The following is a 21,644-nucleotide window of genomic DNA, read 5'->3' on the forward strand; positions in this document are numbered from 1 at the left end:
TTTGGCAGAAAACCATCTGAAGACCATAATAACAAATAAAGATGCTTCTGAAGATCAGTGCTGCTACTTTTTCATCCAAGCACTTCAAAATTCTTCATCAATCTGAACTGAGCAAATGCTGTCTTACAAGGTAGTAGTAAACAGCATTTACAGAAAGACTCATGAAGTCTCTCTCTTAATGGTGATATATTGTACCTACAGCTTATGCTGTGTCACACTTCAGGCCGTTCTAAAATCACTGTATACGTCAGGATTCTAGTTCTCCCAAACACAACACAAGTAGCTGCACAGTAGAAAATCAGTGCACAAAATTCTACTGTTTAAGCTGGGGAGGTATGAAGGACCCCTGAGACAGTGCTCGTCCTTTTCTAAAACAAATTCTAGCAACTTCTTTTCTAGCAACTTCTTTGGCTACAATCACCCTCTACTTTATGAACACTTATGTAAGTGGTCTTATCTAAAAATGTCTTCTGAGTACAAACATGCAAAATAATGACAATGCCCTAGAACTATATAAATAGAGAAGGGAAATAAGAGAAAAAGGTCTTGATGTTCGGCCTTCTTCAAATGTGTGTAATGACTAAAACAACCAGCTTTTAAAAGACCTCAGTAGCTGCTTGTTTTCCTAATGTTGGAAGTTCTTCCAATTTGTCAAATTCTGTTCTCTTGTCTCATAGATCTGAAGAATGAACGATTTTTAATCTGATGATCATAAGATGCTGCTGCAACACTAAATATTTTAAAATCAATACAGATAATTCATCCTCTGAAATTCTAAACACCCAGGAAAATAAGTGAAATAACACTTAATGCAGTCTATGTATGCAACACAAATAACAGATACCAATGAGACCTGTGAATGATACCGATGAGACCAATGAGATCCTTGATTCATCATCCCTGAATGATGAATGAAAAACATCTTTCTGAATCTGCAAGTAACAATGTATTTGTCCAAAAGTCCTTCAACCACAAGCATATTATTAAAGACATGATAATGCAAAGACCAACTGCAAAAAACACTAGTCCTTTGTACTAATATTTGGAAGTTTAAACTGACTGAACTTCACTAATATTTTTAGCATAGGATTTTAAGATAGTTTTTTTTTTCTCTATTTAAGGATAATTTATGCAGCCTTTTCTCAGGAAAGTTTCTAATTCATTTCAAGGGAAGAACTGACTAAGAATTCAGACAGAACTGCAGAAATTTGCTATTACTTGCTTTAGGTTTGAGTTAGGTTGGTTATTTCAGTCTATTCTGACAATACTTTTTTAATGATGTAAAAATAGGGGTATTAAGTAAGAGAAATATTTTCTAAACTAAGATATAATTCATCTGTAGGAGGGTACAACTAATATTTAGAAAATGTATTTATAGCTCTCTGGCTCAATAATGGAGTGGAGACAGGCGTACCCAAGAATAACCTGATATTGAAAATGTCACTTTGGCTCATAAGCCATCAACTCAAATAGATCAAAAAGAAGGTAATTTAGTACAAAACAAAGTGATCTTCATACTAAATATAGCTTAAATTTCTAGAATTCACATACTGTACAAAAGTATTACAATATGGTACTGGTTTACCGTATACCACCTCAGTAAACAACAGCCTATAAAGATTTTCTTGAATAACTGTATTTGAAGATTAAGTAACCAGCAAAAGGATCTAAAAATTCACACACAACATTGAAGTTGTTCAGCCTATTAACTATTGAATGGCTAATGCAATCAAAAAATCTTGCCAAGTTACTTAGTGATATATAATAATGGAGGAAAATATTGACAAAAATATTATTGAAGAGACCTAGGCAGTGTGCTTTTTGTGAAAAGTAGATGGCTTCTGAGTTTTGAAAACATATTACAAGAAAATAAATGACTCTAGCTTTTCTTTTTCAATATTTATTATATATGGACATATCTCAATTAGTAGTCTTAATTTCATTTGGTAAAAATCTCCTATTCTTCCAATGGTGTATTCAATTCTACAGCTAAACAATTTGTGAACATTTTGTATGTACGCAGAACTTACTGATAAGCATTAGTTTTACAGAGCACCAGCTAAACAATGTTAATTGCATCATACTAACTCTATTATGGCTGACCAGTTTATTTGGACGTTGGTTAAATTTTATTTTTGCATCATTACTGAAGTCATCAGATGATCCCAGGGAAGACTTCTTTTTTCTTCACAGTAGCACACTGATTGGAAAACACTTATGTCTGGTGGCAGGGTTCTGCATTAAACCACTTATTTAGATAATTAAAAAAAAAATAGAGCTGCAGCATATCCATGTAAGTAGAGAACACACTGTAGGGACACCAAAACACTACAGCTCATATTTACTGTTCAAATATTGTTCACACTGATAGTGTTTACTACATGGTGGATAGGCTACAGTTGTGAACTTATTTGCATGTTATCCTTTGTGAAAATATGTCTGCATCACAAGACACCATAACCTTACCTGAAATACCAAACTCTTTGTCCTGGTTTCAGTTAGGACAGAGTTAATTTTCCTCCTAGTAGCTGGTAGAATGCTATGTTTTGGCTTAGGATGAGAAGAGTGCTGATGCTGATGTTTTAATTGTTGCAGAGCAGTGCTTATACCAAGCCAAGGACGTCTCAGCTTCTCACTCTGTCCTGACAGTGGGCAGGCTGGGGGTGCAGCAGGAGCTGGGAGAGGACAGACCCAGGACAGCTGACCCAAACTAGCCAAAGGGGTATTCCATCCCATCTGATGTCATGTTAAACAATATATAGTGGTGGCTAGCCAGGGGAGGGGGGCCAGCTGCTCGGGGATAGGCTGGGCATCGGTCAGCGGGTGGTGAGCAATTGCATTGTGCATCACTTGTTTGTACACATTATTATTAGTAGTACTATTATAATTATTATTATTATTGTTATTATTATTATTATTATTTTCCTGTCTTAATAAACTGTCTTTATCTCAACTCACAGGCTTCACTTTCCCATTTCTCTCCCCCATCCCAGAGAGGGAGGGGGGAGGGTGTGCGAACGGCTGTGTGGTGTTTAGCTGCCAGCCGGGTTAAACCACGACACTCTTACATGGAATAAGTTTGGTTAGTACCCTGAAAGTGGCAAAACAGGATTTAAATGACAATGTAACGGTAGACAAATATCACAGACAAAAGATTTTAGTTTACAGGTGTTAATATTATGTATTTCTAGAACATTAATTTTGCTTTAATTGTTTAGCGGAGGCATTACTACACTGCATATACTGAAAATAAGGCTGACTTCATCCTTTTGAATCTACAGTGCTATCATTTTTCATCCACTGTAATTTAACTAAATACGGAAAAAGTGTAAGTTTTAGATTTGTTTCACTATGTTTAAAAGAGAGACAATACTGCAGTTCATAGACCATATTTTAACTACTCTTTAGAAATCTCAAATTTCTAAGATAAATATGGATACCTTACTTTTACAAGACAATTTATTTCTAGGGAGTAAAGGAAATAGGGGAACTTTTTAACCCATGCATAAGAGGGTGATTAGTTCACAAGTACTTGCAGCTTTGAATGTAATCAACTGTAATAACAACATACAAGTTACAAATTTTTTTTTGTTGAAACCACTTTCGTAATACTGCTATTTAATAACCCTCATAATGGCCGAATTAGGACCCCAACTGAAGTCATTCATCCCACATAAAACAAACATTGCTTTTACTTCTTAGCTTTGTTTTACAAGCTACATTATTTCCAGATGATGCTTAAGGGGCCTAAGAGTTTCAAGAATTAGATTCTTAAATAGACAGCTGCTTTCTATTTACCATATAAATCAAGGATAAATCAAAGAAGAATCTAAATACTGGACTTCATTTAGCCCATTATAGAGCACAAATTGAAAAGGAAAAGGAAAACGAAATACAGAAATCTCATCACACAAATGCAAAGCTTAATTCTCATTATTAATACAAGAGAAAGCCTCATTGACATTTGCAGAACTCCAAGCCTCCATGTAACACTAGCTCTGCACAGCAGGTAAATTTAACTAGATTGGTAAGGAGCCAGGAAGAGTCAGCTCTGACTGGGAACTCTCACTGTACCACCAGGCTTGCTACTGCAGACTTACACACATAGTTCACTGCATTCATATTGCCAACATGCATTAATTTCTATACCTCAACTAACAAAGCAACAACAGATTTTGGACGGGAGTTTAGAGGATGGCTCTTCAGATACTTAAAGGACTACACTTAAATTACACTACATTGTTTCTATCACTGACAAAATTCCTCCACCATTGAAGTGCTGTTTAAGTGACAGTCCTGCATATGAATTAAATGAAGATATCAGCACTAAATTGATTATTTTTAGATTTTTTCCTAGCTTGTTTAAGTTTCATCTGGATAGAAAAATGCGCTTAATTTTTATAGCCAAAATTCAGAGGAAAAAAAAAAAAGGTAGCCTATGTGGCTAGTAACCACCTTACCAACTCTATTTTCTGTTTAGAACAGAAAATCACACACAGTACAATCACACATACAGAGCACAATCATACACCCAGAGGCCTCTGGCACATCTCACTCTCAATCATGCCATAACCTCAATCATACCACAAGAATATAATTTAGAATGATAAGCAAACAAACAAGTATTGTCTCTCATTGTGTTCCTCATGAAGTGACTTGCAACACTTTGTTTTAAAACCTTACCCTTACACAAATACTTTCAACACAAAATACCTGGACATTTAAGAATAACACATACAATTATTAATACTCCAGTTAGTATCCCTCCAGCAGCCGGAAACATACTGTTTGTCTGCAGCTACAGGAGATCTTTGTCTGCTCCTGCGGTGAGCAGCTGAGTGGAGTCCCCTCCGAACAAAACGCTCAGGGTGCACCTAGGGGCGTCCACACCACAGCCAATCCCCGCAGCCGAGCAGTTGTTACGTGCGGCCACAGATGCCACTCCAAGCACTAAAATTGCCAATGCCGCTCTAGCTGCAACCCCACACAATTCAACATTATCATTGCAATCCGATGCAAGCAATGCCCATTTATGTCTGGTGATTTCATGCAACTGCAACAAGCTAGAAGCAAATACAATGAGTTTATCTAAGTAACATGGACTTCTGATAGCATTTGCAGTGATACCTTGCCAGGCCCTATCCCCACAAATCAGAAAAACATCAGGAGGTAAGGCCAAAGCTGTACAATTGTTCCAAACACTGTAGTTGTTACCCCTTGTCTCCATGCTATGAACCCCTAAACCCTGCCTAGCAGTGTCATTGTAATCACAGGTGTTATTTGTATTTTTGTACCGGTATGGCCTTTTCCAGGTTCCTGTAGCAGGAATCATCTGATATCCAGGGCTACGTTCACATTTGTAGCCACCTTTCAGGTTGATACATATTTGACTACAGATACCAGGGTTTTGACATTCATCAATAGCTCCACAGTTTCTCTTGTCTACAAACTCAAACCCAGCTGGACAGTCACATTCATTTATGTTGCATTCCTTCAGGGGCTCATCACCCCAGTCCTTGCAGCCTCTCTGCTGGTTACACACTTTATTGATATCTATGCATTCTCCACTTCTGCACTTGAATTTGCCAGGTCCAGAGCACTGAATAACATCGTTACAGTTTGCTTCATCAGTGCCATCCAGACAGTCTCTCACTCCACTGCACTGCCTACTTCCATGGACACAGTTCCCATCTTCACATCTGAACTGGTCTGGCCTGCAAGTCTGAGAAGGGCAGTTAATTTCATCACTTCCATCCTTGCAATCAGGATCTCTGTCACAGTCTTTCTCACCTGAGTCGCACTGCACCTCACTCACATAACACTTCACCAGAGGTGCAGGCTGGCGGCCACGCTGCTCCAAAGATACATCCGAGTGGTCGGAGCAGTCACCTTGACCATTGCAGACAAAGCTTTTGGAAATACATTGCCCACTACTGCATGTAAATTCTGCTGCACTACAAGTCACAATGCCGCAATTCTCTTCATCTTCTGCACTGTCACAGTCCTTTTCACCATCACATTTCCAGGACACTGGTGCCCGCCGCCCCGCACCTGTGTCACTTATACTACTGCTATTACCCGTGCCGTCAGTGTCAGTGGCATCCTCCTGGTACCGTTTCTGTCTTTGCCGCCCCTTACTCTCCCCCTTTTCTTTTTGCCACTGACCATTCACCACAAATGGATGAGACACATGATTCCTAGTTAGGAAAGAGCGTGTAACATCTGCTATACTGCTGCAGGCGATCTGCTGGTTTTGATAATACTCTAGCTGCCTCTCTGCCAGGTCCACGCGCTGCAGCAGGTTCTCAATGAAGTGCTGGAGCCTGGCTTTTCCCCGCAATTCTTTTTCTGCCTCCTCCTCGAACTCGCTGAGGCGCTGCTTCAAGGCCGCGATCATCTCCACCGCCATGTCCACCTGCCTGCTGAGCACCCGCTCCCTCCGCTGCACCTCCTGCTGCTTCTGCGAGAGCTGCACAAAGGCCTCCCGCACCTCCAGCAGCTCCGCCGTCTTCTAGGCCAGCTCCCTGGTCAGCCTGTCGAGCCGCTTCTCCATCGTCTTGTCCACGGCCTCCACCATCCTGTTGAACTTCGCCCTGACATGCGCGCCGCGGCAGAACCGACCGCGCTCCCCGCAGCGCGGGCAGCGGAACGGCAGCGCCGGGCTGGCCACGGGCAGCGGCTCTGGCCACGGGAAGCCGCCCTGCTCCGCGCCGTCCTGCTGCATCCTCCGCCTCGGCGGGGCGGGCTTGGGAAACTTCGGGCACAGGGACCGGGACCGGCCCCAGCCGAGAGGTGGCCGCCCGCGGCCGCGCTGCCCCGGCCGGTGCCGGCGCCGAGGCCGGGAGCCGAGCGGCCGCGGGAGGCGTTTGCGACTCTTCCCGCTGTTCCGGCCGTTTCCCGGCACGTTGCGTCGACATGCCGCTTCCTTGTGATTGTTCGACTGACAATTTGAGCACCATACTGCCCCAGCTTTGCAGTGTCGTCTCACGTGTCCAAAAGCACCACAACGATAACATCGGCAGCGGTGTGGTAATTGGTTACTAGGGGGTGGTACTTGACCACCAGCGGTTTGCAAAGGAGCAAGAGCTGCAAGGACCTGACTCTGTGTAAACTGAACATGCTGTTTCACAGCCTGTGCCCGATCTCGCATGCTGTCACCTAATTGCTTTACTGCCTCTACTAACATAGCCTGTGGGCCTACTGGTACCTGAGCCATTCTTTCCAACCCTTCCTCGATTGTCCATGTCCCGGGTAAGGAAGCTAATATAGTGCGGGTAGAGGGGTTGCTATTCTGAATTGCGCACTGTTTTAATATCATGCCCTTGAGGTAATCGGGCACCCCTGCCGCCTGTATGGCGTTTGCTACGCGATCAATAAAAAGCCCAAATTATTCCTCTCTACCCTGTTTGATTCCCATGTAGGAAGGTATTCCCTCTGGCCCCTTTATCCGATCCAATGCTCTTCTGGCCATTCTCATTGATTCCTTGGCTTTATCAGGTCCCAGCAATGCCTGTGCTTCTGTCCTAAAATACGGTCCTATCCCCATCAACTCTTCCAGTGTGACCCCATGTAAAGGGTCCCCCGGTGCTCTTATCACTGCGACTGCTTCTTGACAAGCAGCGTGCCAATGGGCATTAAATAAGAGCTGCTGGTGTTGGGTCAAAATTAACTTCATTATGTTGCGTATGTCTCCTGGAAGCAAAATATTTGTTCCCCAAATGTAGTCCAGCATGTGTCTCGTAGGTTCACCTTTCAGACCTGAGTCATTTACTGTGGACCGCAGCTGAGTTAACAATTTCCAGTCCAAATTCACTAGATTAACCGTAACATTACCCTGGGCGGCCGGCGGTGAGTATATTACCGGGAAGGCCTCTGGAATCAATTGTGCAGCTATCTCGTGTTCACCCTCACGTAGGGCCTCATTTGCTATTTGGTTCCACATCCTCTGCCTCTGTTGAACACCGTCTGTAAACGGGCTTGTGTTTTTTGTGTCTGGTTTTTGCTCTCTTATATCCTCGTCCATCTGAGGGTTAACACTACCAGTTCTTCCTGGCAATCCCAGTCGCTCTGTAGCGGCAGCAGCGACTCTCTGCTCAGCCTGATGTATAGCTAAGGCGTTAGTGACTGCTTTCCAAGGCTTTGATAATTTTTTAGCAGTCTTATTGTCATTAATAACTTCATCAAACAATTTGTCCCCAAATTTGCGCCACTCTGCTTGTTCAAAAACTGTATCCGGATTGATAAAACAACCCTTTGTTACTCCATATGCTAATAATCCTGGTAAATCCTTTTTGCAGTCTATACCCTGCGTGCTGCGGTTTTCTAAAAAGCATTTGAGCAAATCATATGCCTCCATGCCTTTATTTATGCTGTTGCAGCCTTTGCGAGACACATGACTGACAGGGACCCTCTATAGGTACTCTCAGGTGCGGGGATTCCGCGTTTACGTCCCGTTACGTCCCGTTCACCTGTCAGACTGCGGGTGCGGGGATTATCGTCCCTTTCACCTCCACCGCGATTACTTCAGTGTCCCGCGATTACTTCAATTTCCTGCGCGGTTCCGTTTCCCGCGTCTCTCACCGTGAGTTCCCGCGTCCCCGCGTCCCACCGTGTCCCGCGTCTCTCACCGGGAGTACCGCGTTTTCCGCGTCTCTCACCGGGAGTAGCGCGTCTCACCGTGAGTCCTGTGTACAGCGTTTGCGGCTCGGTGTCTGGTCAGCTGCAGCGCCGGTCCGATGTCCGCTCCGAAGTTCCGGCGGCGCTCCGATACTTAGTACTAGTACTTAGTACTTAGTACTTAGTACTAGTTACTTAGTGCTATTTTCCTGTTCAAAACTGTCCTTACATTTTGAATTGAAAACGTAAAACAAAAACAAAAACGAAAATGAAAAACAAAAACTGATCTGAGCATATTATGAATTTGAGCACTTATTAATTTTTAACTGTTAATTTTGCTAAGTTTTTAGACTGGCTGTAGTCTTGTGTACACCTCTTGGATTATGGGGAGTTGAAGTTAAAAATTTGAAGTGATGTGATCACCTAAACCAAAATATTTACAACAAGTAGCAACTACACAGCTTGCTTTTCTGATTTTACTATGTCAGCTGGCAGTCATGCGGGCCACGTCTTGTTTCTGCTTCATCGTTCTCTAATGATTTAGATGTTTCCTATTGACTTAATTTACAAGTGCTAGAAACTGCATAGAGCTGCTGCTGATGGACAAGTGAGGCTTACTTCCATCCTCTGCATGTGAGAGTTTAGACTGGCTCTTTGGACAAAGAATGGGACAATTTTGGACACTGCATTTTCTTCAGAGAAACATAAAAAAGAGCAGGTTTGGAAGATCTTCAGCAAAGTGTAATTTCTTTTTTTATCAGAGTGTTTCATACTGTGTCTTCTGAAGACTTCTGGGCAGTCAGGAGAGACTCCCTACATCTGCAGAAAGCCTCTGCACCCATTCATGCGGGATGTGGTTCTGCTGTCACACAAGCAGCAGCACAGCTCCCAACTAACCTCCAGCTCCCCAGGTCTGTAGACATCTAATTCCCATTGATTTAAAAGTGTTTCTTTTGTGCCCTTGCTTAAGTAAAATTCACCAGAAAACCTTTACCAATTGGGATTGACCAGACTCTTTAGATAGAAAACTTTTTTTTCCCCTTCATTAAAGTTGCATTAAATTCAAAATAAAATGCAGATATATTTGGTTTATTTTTATTGTATGTTTATGAATTATACATTTTCTCTACATGGGCTTGGGTGGCAGTTAGTGAGCAGTGTATATAGGAACTTTCTCTGAGGTTAGTGATGATGGGAGCATCCATTTTTGTAATTACTGTTGATTCAACAAATCAAAAAAGCTATCAGAAAGCTGCTCAGCTGCTTCCTCTACTGAAAGTTAGCATTTCTACAAACTGCCAAAAAGGATTGTGTTTCTCAACTTTCTCTGCAAAGGTAGGTAGTTTATTTTAACTCAGTAGTGAATTCTATGTAAACTAAAGCTGCCAACTATGTCAACTATGTAAACTAATACTGTCAACCAAAATGAAAAAAAAAGCCCTAATTATTTACATCTCTAACACATGAGACTTGGCAAATTTCCTTTGCAGTACTGACAGAACCAGTGTATGACCACAGGCTAGCAGTTCCTTCTGTCTTGTGAAACTGTTGTTTTATGCCAAACTGCTACATTGCTTACTTAGGCATCTTCCATTGACTCTTGGCACAAAGACCTCTTTGGACTTTAAAACATGAATTAGCTTTCTTAAAAGAAAATACCTTTTTTTCTGTTTTTGTCCCTTTACCCCTGTATTTCAGTTATACCTGCCGCCACTTGCAGAGTATATGTCTTGGACAAACTGTATTTCCCCCACTCTCACTGCTCTGTGCTGCAGCATTGCTTCTCGACCCTCAGTGACAACGGAGAGGAACTCGTCTTTAACTTGTTCTCACATTCTCAGATCCTATGCTTCCAGGTTGTTAACCTCTGCTCTTCATTTACTGCATGCTTCATGCTCTGTGACTGATCTGTGCATGTTCTGAGTAAACTGATGGATAACATGAAATCATGAAATGGCAATGGGGATGGTTTATGTCTATGGCATCTTTGTGTCCTAAGAAGTGTGGTAGAAGTGGAAGTTTAATATTATTTTTTTTTTGATTCAGAATACTTTATCCGTCATCAAAGATTAAACACCACTTCTGGATTTAATGCATGGCCTTTGGGAGTTTTAAATCCTTTTTATGTTAGAGTGAAAATATTTTAATCCTTTTCCAAAGCATAGCAACTGTGAGCTGTGATTCATAAAGCTTTCATGCAGTTATGTAGTTTGTTTGGAATTAGTGCAGCGATATAAACTGTCTGACATGTAAGTGTCTAATACTTTCCTGATGCTCATTATTTCAGTAATACAGTATATAATTTGTTTTTCAAGAATGAGGATGAACTTTTCCCCCAAATTCAGTAAATTGTCACGGCACTTGCAGATCCTTCTTAATTTATCTTTTTTTATATGCCTTATCAGTTTTGATTATGTCAAATGAGAAGAATGTCAGCCTAAGCTAACGATGTTCATGATGCAGAATTGTAGATGCTCCACAGAAACTGTAAAAGAGTAGGAATTTAAAAATAAATTTTACTTTCAATACCCAGATATTTCCTCAAAGATGTTTATTCCAAGTAAAAATTAAGTTTTACTATTTCACTGTTGATGCTATGAATATTTAAATATTTTAACCAAAATGCTAGAAGCTTTAGGAAAACAAGTTAAAAATTGCATGACAAAATTGACGAGAAGATGGAAAGCATCCAGACTGGAAATGCAGCTTCCCAGTTAAGCCAGCATACAATAGCAACAGACCACACAGTAAACATAAGTAAAACCAGCTTGATTGTCAAGTGAAGAAAATACAACATGCAAGCTGAAAAAGCTCTTCTGGTACAAAAAAAATATTATAGTAGTACATAATGATGGGGAGTTACACTGAAGGATTGCAACAGGAGATGAAAATCTAGCTGTCCCAAAGGGCGTTCTCCAGATTAATTTGGAACAGGGATACAGTATTAAAGTAGGAAAAAAACATAAGATTTCACAGATGTTATTTAAAAATGAATAATAATAATGAGGGCAGTGCACACTTGTTAAAGATGGAATGTTTTACGTGCAGGAATAATATCCTGAAAACATGAAAGAGAGCGATGGCTTAATTATTCCAGCTTGTTTAAATTAAATTTTGGTATACTGTACAATGGAAACACTACAACATTCTGTTGGCAAAGTCTTCCTTAGGAGGCTGAGCACTACTCCATGGATATTGCATCCTTTAGAAAGACTGGAGATGAAACCACCAATTATGGCTAACACAGGTAGATTTCATGTGTAGTCCTTGACCTGCAAACTGCCAATACTTTCTGTTCCTCTGGTATTATTCACCTCCTTCTGAAATCTCTCTGGTTTGTATGGTGGCTTTATGGATGAAAGTAAGCACTGAAAAGCCTATACTGTATTTTCATATAACAAGCTCATGAAGTTTTTAGAGCAAAAAGCACATTTAGTTAATTCCCATACTGAAACTGATGGAGAGATAGTTTGCTGTTATTACTTTCTGAAGTTATGCACCAGTTGAAATAGAATAGAATATATCAGGCTGGGAGATTGCAAAATTTCAGATTTTCATGACAGGCTGTTCTTTTATGAGATAAAAGAAGAACAGAGTATTTGAAATTGTGATTCTGTGATTCTGTGAAATTGAAATTGCTGCTCAGGAAAACATACATGTAGCACATTTTAGTAGCTAATTCTTTTGTTTTTGTTCTGGTAATGTATGATTAGAAAATTCAAACACTTTCTAGAGTGTGTATTCAGAAAAGCTTTCCTGCATCAATCTGTAAATACTATCAAATATAGTGGCATAACTGGAGATGGCAAAAAAGGTTTTCTTGTGTGAATCTGTGCATGTGTCCTGTATTAATTACAGTGCTGTTTTACACTGTGAACAACCTGCTAGTATTTTATGCATTCCATCTCTCCTCTAAAGGCAGGATGATACTTAATTATGATGATTTACACATCACAACCCTCCCATTGCATGCCTTTTTGCAGGACTACTAGTAAAAAGCCCTGATCAATGTTGTTCAAGCTACCGTGGATTTGTGCAACATACTGGTCACCTGTGAAATCTGCAGACAAATCTCATGCCACACTTACTGAACAAGTAACATTGGTTAAAGTGATTTTTTTGGAGGAGAGGGGAATAAAAAAAGTGTGTGTGTACATATGTATGTACTTGTATTAGCACCGCACATGCCTTAAGCGTGCAGCACCAGGTCTCCAGGCAGCCAGCAGCAGGTTGTGGCATTGACTGGAATTTGGTGCCAGTGTTGCTTTTGGTGGCTTTTCTAAATTTCCTCTATAAAGGAGAGGAGAGGCAATATCCATTTTATTGTGCTGTGCATTAGCATAACATAAATACTAAGGCTGGGATTGTAATCTGTCATTGTTACTGTCTGATAATTCTGTTGTGGCTGTGCTATTATCGATTATTGTAGTAACTCTGACTCGTGATGTGGAATATGTTCTCTCACTCATACCTTTGTGGTTTCCTTTTGAATTGCATGTTCATTGTGTGATGTTTTAATGCTCATGTGTGTGTTACTTGTCTGTTTTAAACCTGTTTGGGCTGTAATCAATCCCAAGAAATCATTTTTTAAAATGAAACTGGCTTAGTGCATGTACTAGCAAAAGGCAGATAACAAGCAATTTGTTTTGGGATGCTGAACAAATTAAGCATGGTTTTATTTTCATAGCTAGCTTGACATTGTGTGAAAGCAGGAAATGCAGTTTTGCTGAGCTTTGTAAATTGAGTAAACGTGTTCGTGAAGCAGTAGAGCAAAAGGAAAAATGATATGGATTTGTGAGGAATGTTTTAACAATTCCAATTCGTGTCCATAAATTCGTGTCCATAAAGAACAATTCTGTTTGAATCCTGTCTGCCTCTGGGCCCTGCACTGGCAATTTAGTTCTTGAACCACAGATGCAGTATGTCCCAGTCTCCCCCTCATTCTAGTCAATTTATCACGTCTTCAGAAAACACTCCTTAAATTTATGAACCTGTTTGCTTTTGTTATTCCTGACTTCTAGTTCTAACAGTTACAGTTTTTTTTTCTGTCTTCTTCAAGATTGATTTAACACTGCTATAGATGTTATATAGATGACTGTGAATAGCTGGGAAAGAATGTTTTAATTGCTCGTGAGTCGTCAACCTGTTTGGGAGTTTCAGAACAACTGATAATAACTGGTGACTGCTGGTGACTGTTATGAGGATCCTTGGTATCTGGCCAGGGGGCCAAGAGATTAAGAGGAGGAAAAAAGAAGCTGAAGGACGGTTGGGAGACAAGACCTGCGGAGAGTGTACAGAGAGTGTTCCATAAACTTGGAATAGTGCCGAGTAAGTACAAAGGGTGAGAGGAAGACTACGAGCCTTCAGCATGAAAGACCCCTAGAGACCCCCAGAGGAGACTGATGCGCATGCTCCAGTAGGAGGGACTGGACCCATTTGCCGAGGCGATCGGCTCCGGGGCAGACGCGTTCTGCAGCGGAGCGGGGGATCGGGCCAGGCAGGGCTAACTTTGCGGCATCGAGCCGACTTCAGGGAGCCGCCAGGAGCCGGCAGCCCTCGTGAGGGAGGCTGACGAGGCGAAGGCGGAGCCAGCAGCGCCCCCTCCCCGGCCGTTCAAAAGCAGCCCCTAGGGAGCGCAAGCGACCAGGAGCGCGGCGACCAGGGCGGACAAACAGGGCGTGGCGCGTCAGAAGGGAGTGGCGCGGCAGTTAGCGCGGCAGTTGGCGCAGGCAGGGCGAGCAGGAAGGGCGGAGAGGAACCCCCGCCCATACGAACACCTGTTAACGACAGTCGTTAGCTAGGTGATAATGGTCTCCACCAGGCACGGAGCGCTCTGCAGGAGGTCGGTACACACCCAGACCGAGTACCCGCTAAAGAATGCAGCGGTTCAGGTCACGGGATGCAGGGAGTGTCAGAGCCTGTTCCTGCCATCGGCGGGAGGCAGAGACGCTGCGTGCGTGAGATGTGAGCAAGTGGATGACCTGATCCGCATGGTGGCGGAGCTCAAGGAGGAGGTGGAGAGGCTGAGGGCCATCAGGGAGTGTGAGCGGGAGATAGACTTCTGGAGCAACTCCCTGCAGGGCCTCAAGGAGAGGCACCGGGGTGAGACACCCCAAATGGGGGTGGACACCCTGCCCAGTCGCCGTCGGGCAGAGGGAGGGGATCTGGGAGGTGAGGAGGAATGGAGACAGGTCCCTGCTCGACATCGCAGGCGATGCCCTCCTCTTCCGACTCCACCTTCCCAGGTGCCCTTACAAAACAGGTTTGAGACCCTGGAGAATGAGAGATCAACAGCAACTGAGGAAGAGATAGAAAGTGTTCCCAGGAGGATTCCTAGGGTGAGGAGGTCAACTCCACGCATCAGGACTGCCTCCACCAAGAACGAAAGAAGGGTGATTGTTGTGGGTGACTCTGTCCTTAGGGGAACAGAGGGCCCTATTTGTCGGCCTGACCCTACCCGTAGGGAGGTCTGCTGCCTCCCTGGGGCCAGGGTCAGGGACATTGCCAAGAAGGTCAAGCGCCTGGTACAGCCCACTGACTACTACCCGCTATTGGTCTTTCAGGCTGGTAGCGATGAAGTAGCAAAGAGAAGTCTGAAGGTGATCAAAAGAGACTTTAGGGATTTGGGGCGACAACTTAGAGGTTCAGGCGCGCAGGTTGTGTTTGCCTCTGTCCTTCCGATAGGGGGGATGGAAGCTGAAAGGTGCGCTGTTCGCATAAACTCGTGGCTTCGTGACTGGTGTGACCGGCACAACTTTGGGTTCTTTGATCACGGGAAGGTCTATGCTACACCGGGCCTGATGGCACCGGATGGGATGGGCCTCTCTCGGAGAGGGGTAAGGATCTTGGGTCAGGAGTTGGCAGGGCTGATAGATAGGGCTTTAAACTAGAGTCGAAGGGGGAAGGGGCTAAAACCAGGCACGCCGGTGAAGACCTAAGGGATGGTACGCTAGAATCAGAGGGGCTGTGTGCCAGTGAGGTCCTTCGGTTCGATCCACAAGGTGCTGAGTGTAAGGAGACGCACCTGAAATGCTTCTACACAAACGCATGCAGTATGAGGAATAAAATGGATGAGCTAGAAGTCCTGGCCCAGTCCCGCAACTACGACATCATCGGCATAAGCGAAACCTGGTGGGATGAGTCCTGTGACTGGGGTGTTGCGATAGATGGTTACAGGCTCTTCAGGAGGGACAGGCAGGGTAGGCAAGGTGGTGGGGTGGCGATGTATGTGAAGCAGGGGCTGGACTGTGTGGAACTTCAGGTCAGCGATGGCAAAGTTGAGAGCCTCTGGGTAAGGATCAAGGGACGAACGAATAAAGGGGATGTCGTTGTGGGAGTCTATTACAGACCGCCTGGCCAGGACGATAGCGCCGATAAATTATTCTTTACAGAACTAAGAGAGGCCTCGAGATTAACTCCCCTTGTCCTTATGGGGGACTTCAATTTGCCAGATGTTAACTGGGAGTGCCACACGGCTGACACGAGCAAGTCCAGGAGGTTCATGAAGCACCTAGATGATAACTTCTTGGTGCAGGTGCTAACGGAGCCAACTAGGAAAGGTGCCCTCCTAGACCTGTTGCTAGAAAACAGAGAGGGTCTGGTGGGAGATGTGGTGATTGGTGGCCGCCTCGGTCATAGCGACCATGAAGTGGTTGCGTTCAAAATTTACGGTGACAGAAGGAAAAGTGCCACCAAAACCTCATCCCTAGATATGGGGAAGGCGGACTTCAGGCTGCTCGGGGAACTAGTCAGCAAGGTCCCCTGGGAAGCTGCTCTTGAAGGCCTTGATGTCCACCAGTGCTGGTCACTCTTTAAGCGATGCCTCCTAGAAGCACAAGATCAGGCAATTCCTAAATATCGCAAGTCAGGCAGGCGCGGCAGGAGGCCGGCGTGGCTGACCAGGAACATTCTTATGGAGATTAGGCGGAAACAGAGAGTGTTTCGCTACTGGAAGGAGGGCCAGGTGACATGGAAAGAATACAGGGATGCTGCTCGTGTCTGTAGGAAGAAAATTCGTGTGGCTAAAGCACACCTAGAGTTGAAGCTGGCTGTGTCTGTGAGAGATAATAAAAAGGGTTTTTTTAGATATGTGAATGGAAAAAGGAGAACTAAAGAATACATAGGGCCGCTCCTTGACAGGGAAGGTCTTCTCACAGACGATGACATAGGCAAAGCAGAGACGCTTAACGCCTTCTTTGCCTCTGTCTTCAATGCCGATGATGGGCTTCGGGACCCAGGGTGCCCCGAGCTGGAGGACCGGGACGGTGGGGATGACAAACTCCCAGCCGACCCTGAACGTGTGCGGGATCTGCTACTCCACCTGGATCCCTACAAGTCCATGGGTCCGGATGGGATTCATCCCCGGGTGCTGAAGGAGCTGGCGGACGTCATCGCGGAACCTCTCTCAATTATTTTTCAACGATCCTGGGAGTCTGGAGAGGTCCCGGTAGACTGGAAGCTGGCAAATGTTGTGCCGATTTTCAAGAAGGGTCAGAAAGAAGACCCTAGCAATTACAGGCCTGTCAGTCTCACATCAGTGCCTGGTAAAATCATGGAGAAGATGGTTCTCGAACTTATTGAGGCGCACCTGGGGGACAAAGCAGTCATTGGTCCCAGCCAGCATGGGTTTGTGAAGGGTAGGTCCTGCCTGACTAACCTGATTTCCTTTTATGATAAGATCACCCGTATGGTGGACCAAGGGAAACCAGCTGATGTGATTTTTTTGGACTTCAGCAAGGCTTTTGACACGGTTTCCCATAGGATCCTACTGGACAAAATGTCCACCATACAGCTAAATAAAAACATCATACGATGGGTGAGCAATTGGCTAACGGGCAGGGCCCAAAGGGTTATGGTGAATGGGGCTGCGTCAGGCTGGCGGGCGGTCACCAGTGGGGTCCCTCAAGGCTCCATTTTAGGGCCGGTACTTTTCAATATTTTTATAAACGATCTGGATGTAGGAATAGAAGGCATTTTGAGCAAGTTTGCTGATGACACCAAACTTGGAGGAGTTGTGGACTCGAATGAGGGTGGAAAGGCCTTGCAGAGGGATCTGGATAGGTTGGAGAGCTGGGCGATCGCCAACCGCATGAAGTTCAATAAGAGCAAGTGCCGGGTCCTGCACCTGGGACGGGGAAACCCTGGCTGCACGTACAGACTGGGCGATGAGACGCTGGAGAGCAGCCTAGAAGAAAGGGATCTGGGGGTCGTGGTAGACAGCAAGTTGAATATGAGCCAGCAGTGTGCCCTGGCAGCCAGGAGGGCCAACCGTGTCCTGGGGTGCATCAAGCACGGCATCGCTAGTAGGTCGAGGGAGGTGATTGTCCCGCTCTACTCTGCGCTGGTGCGGCCTCACCTCGAGTACTGTGTGCAGTTCTGGGCACCACAGTATAAAAAGGACATGAAACTGTTGGAGAGTGTCCAGAGGAGGGCTACGAAGATGGTGAAAGGCCTGGAGGGGAAGACGTACGAAGAACGGCTGAGGGCACTGGGCCTGTTCAGCCTGGAGAAGAGGAGGCTGAGGGGAGACCTCATCGCAGTCTACAACTTCCTCGTAAGGGGGTGTCGAGAGGCAGGAGACCTTTTCTCCATTAACACCAGCGACAGGACCCGCGGGAACGGAGTTAAGCTGAGGCAGGGGAAGTTTAGGCTGGACATCAGGAAGGGGTTCTTCACAGAGAGAGTGGTTGCACACTGGAACAGGCTCCCCAGGGAAGTGGTCACTGCACCGAGCCTGACTGAATTTAAGAAGAGATTGGACTGTGCACTTAGTCACATGGTCTGAACTTGGGTAGACCTGTGCGGTGTCAAGAGTTGGACTTGATGATCCTTAAGGGTCCCTTCCAACTCAGGATATTCTATGATTCTATGATTCTATGACCCCGGAAGCTAATTATAATAACCTGGCTTTTTTAGAAGTAGTAATGAATATGTATTAGTCTAGGAGCATAAAAATCAGCTGCTTGATGTAACTGGTGTGCGTCCTGGTGGAGCGGAGACTCCCGGTGCACCCAGCGCTGTTTGCTTACCTCTATTCCTTTATATTCTTTTAATAAATCCTATTTTTTTATTTAATCCTAATTTGAATCCTGAGCCATTTATAACAGATTCATGTGAATTAAGTTTTTTGCCCAGAGAAGAAAGGCAAAGAAATGTGATGTCAAATTTGTACAGTTTACCCATTTTGCATATCTTTTATTACTTAATACTAGATTTATTTAAACAGCAAAACATATCTAATAAGATTATAATACTCCCTTTCAGAAGTGTTTTGGCACATTGTCTGAAGCCTGTAGCAGATAAGCTTTGCAATCATATTCCTCCCATACCATCATATTCAATGGAATTATGCAATTATATTAATTTAAGAATGTGCAGTCTTTGCGGGATCAGGGCCTTGGAGGTTAGCTTTGAAAAATACTACTGATTACCGGGAATGTTTCTGTAGCTGCAATGCAATGGTGAAGTACTGCTTAAAGCCAACTTGTGTTCATTATTCGGTTTCAAACTTCTTTTTTCCCCTGAGTGGGAGCTGTGCTGGGGCTTGGGGATGAATTTAAGGAACATATAGACCATCCCACATCATGATGCAGATTACTGGCCCGACCTTGAGTACAAACAGGAAAGGTGTCAGAGTATTGTCCTTGAAAACAGCTAAAACATTTGGGAGTCTGACATGTTTTCTTTGGCTTTAGTCTCTGTAGGGAAGATTGGGAGAAAGAGATGTGTTTGTTTTTGAACCTCAAATGATTTTTGTGTGGACTTGCACAATATGGAGAAGCGCATTGATTATTTAGTGTTGTTTAAAATTGGATTGGACTGCTGTGAATTGTTTTCTCTGATTCTGTACTGCATCTTGAGCATTTGTTTGCATTCAGGTTTTAAGCAGTTAATGTAAAAGTCTCACCCTAAGTTAGAGCAAATAAAACAGTCAATACTTCAGCCTTGCATAAGTAATAGCTAGATAGTAGAAGAGCTGAGGTGTTCTCCAAAATACCCTTCAGCCTGCTGAAACCTGGTCCTTTCCTATTTTCCTGCTATTGTCAGTTAAAGCACTCAAGGTTATTTATAACATTTGAAAATACATTGAATTGCTTCTGATACCAGCTGTTTGTGATATTTTAAATACAAAGTGTGAAATATTGGTCCTTACTTCACTGGGAGCTTATCAGTTGTATCATAAGCATCTAGTGGGTGGGACAGAGCATAAACACAGAACTGAGCTCTGCCTTCTGCTATGAGAGGACTGACAGAAATCAACAAGAGGAGCAATATTATTTTGACTTTAGGATCCTTTAATGGAAAGGTGTCCAGTTGGTATGAAACCTTTGGTAAAGAAGTCTCCTGAGCAACGTGGAGTTGGTGCGAGCAGGCTTTCATCCACAGTTGTGCGTGAAAACAAAAAGGATGTAGTAAATTGCTGTAGGCAGATGAAATTGACTGAGATTGAAAGAGTTTCCAAAGGTGACAAAATGTCACTTCTGCAGGAAAATTGTGCTCTAAGTGCTTATGTCCTGCTGATCTTGAGTCAGAGCTGCTTTGGAAGATAAAACTCATAGCTCCCCAGTCACAGGAATTACTGAAAACATTTATTAGTAAATAACTCAGTAAAAATCTGTGAGAAAAGCAAAATAATTTGTAATGGAGTAATTGGACCTTATCTAAAAATCTTAGAAGTCTTAATAAGTTTTGGCAAATGGCTTGTTTTTTTCTCACATTTTATACATAGCCTCACTTGCATCGTAGGGTTCAAAATAGAATAATGAAACTGGGAGTCTGGACCTGTCACAGGAGAGGAATCGCTTCATTTATCACTAAAGCTAACTTTTTGGATTGGTGGATAACTTAGTTTAAAATTTGAATTTCTTCTTTTTCAACAAAGTTTTATTTCTGCAATAAAATGTCTAAAATTTTTGGTAGATTTAAGTATTTTACTATAGTAGACTAACTTGATGCTCTGTTTTCGGCAATACCAGCAAAAGTTTTTTCTGCAGGATATTTTAGTAAGGTACTGAACGTTGCATCTTTAACTGGCATCTGAATGAGCCATCTAGGCCCAGCGTGGTCTATGGGAAGCCCTTCTCCTTCCCTTTTTTCCTCCCTGCTACCTCAAGCACTACTCTGTGCATGCCGCTATGCATCTGCCAAGCCAGAAAGCTGATGAGAACAGAATTGGTACCCATTCAGGAATTTCAATATCATTGCATTATCATAGTGTATAATTATGTGTTGACTGGGAATTTTCTTTGAGACATTTGCTGTTATTCATCCAGCTACTAATGTAGAAGCTGGAGATTACACATTTTTGTGACAATTACCAAAATATTTCTGTACAGATACCTCTAAATCAACATTTCTTTTTTAATAGTCACTTTTGTGTGCATTGCAATGCAGGGAGAGGTTTTTATCAGGCAGAGATGCCTGTTATCTTATAGGAAAGTCTGTGAGATACAAAGGAGAAAACTCATCTACAGCAGATTGATGGGCCAAATCCATTCTGTCATTTACTTCCTCCAAATTAAGCTTTGTGTGAGGGGCTGCTGTACTTGTTCACATGGTCACCTGTACACTGACAAATTTCAGCTGCTGCAGTTGCCTGTGTTCTGCCTGAAGACTCCAAAATGGCCTTTTTCCTCAAGGGCTTAACATCCATTGTTTTACTTTGTTTTCTGTGCAAATTGTGCTGTGGGTTGCTGTAATGATCACTGATTTCAGAGGTTACAGTACGTGCTATTTAAATTTCAGTCCTAGGTAGACTATGGCACAAGCGATAAAATTAAATTAACCTAATAAGTCAATAAAAGTAGCAATAAAGTAAAATCATTAAAGGAAAAAAAAACAGTTAAGCTATGTTAATATTTCTTTGAGGATGCAGGGTTTTTTGATACTATCATCACGCTGAGATTTCTATAGAGCAGACTCTTAAGTTTTAATGGAAACAGTTTTCTGAGCTAAACTAAAGATGTTTAGTGGGTTTAGTTCCTGATCTGGGGTCACAGGTGAGGAGATGAGGCTTTTTCTCTGGCCGC

General features: G+C 43.3%; 1 pseudogene; it reads right to left on the minus strand.

Annotated features, from left to right (window-relative positions):
* Nucleotides 1–3,083: 3,083 nt before the first annotated feature.
* Nucleotides 3,084–6,607, minus strand: LOC137847434 (very low-density lipoprotein receptor pseudogene; annotated as a pseudogene).
* Nucleotides 6,608–21,644: the final 15,037 nt, after the last annotated feature.

The sequence above is a fragment of the Anas acuta genome, chromosome W, assembly GCF_963932015.1.
Source record: "Anas acuta chromosome W, bAnaAcu1.1, whole genome shotgun sequence".
Taxonomy (NCBI): Eukaryota; Metazoa; Chordata; class Aves; order Anseriformes; family Anatidae; genus Anas; species Anas acuta.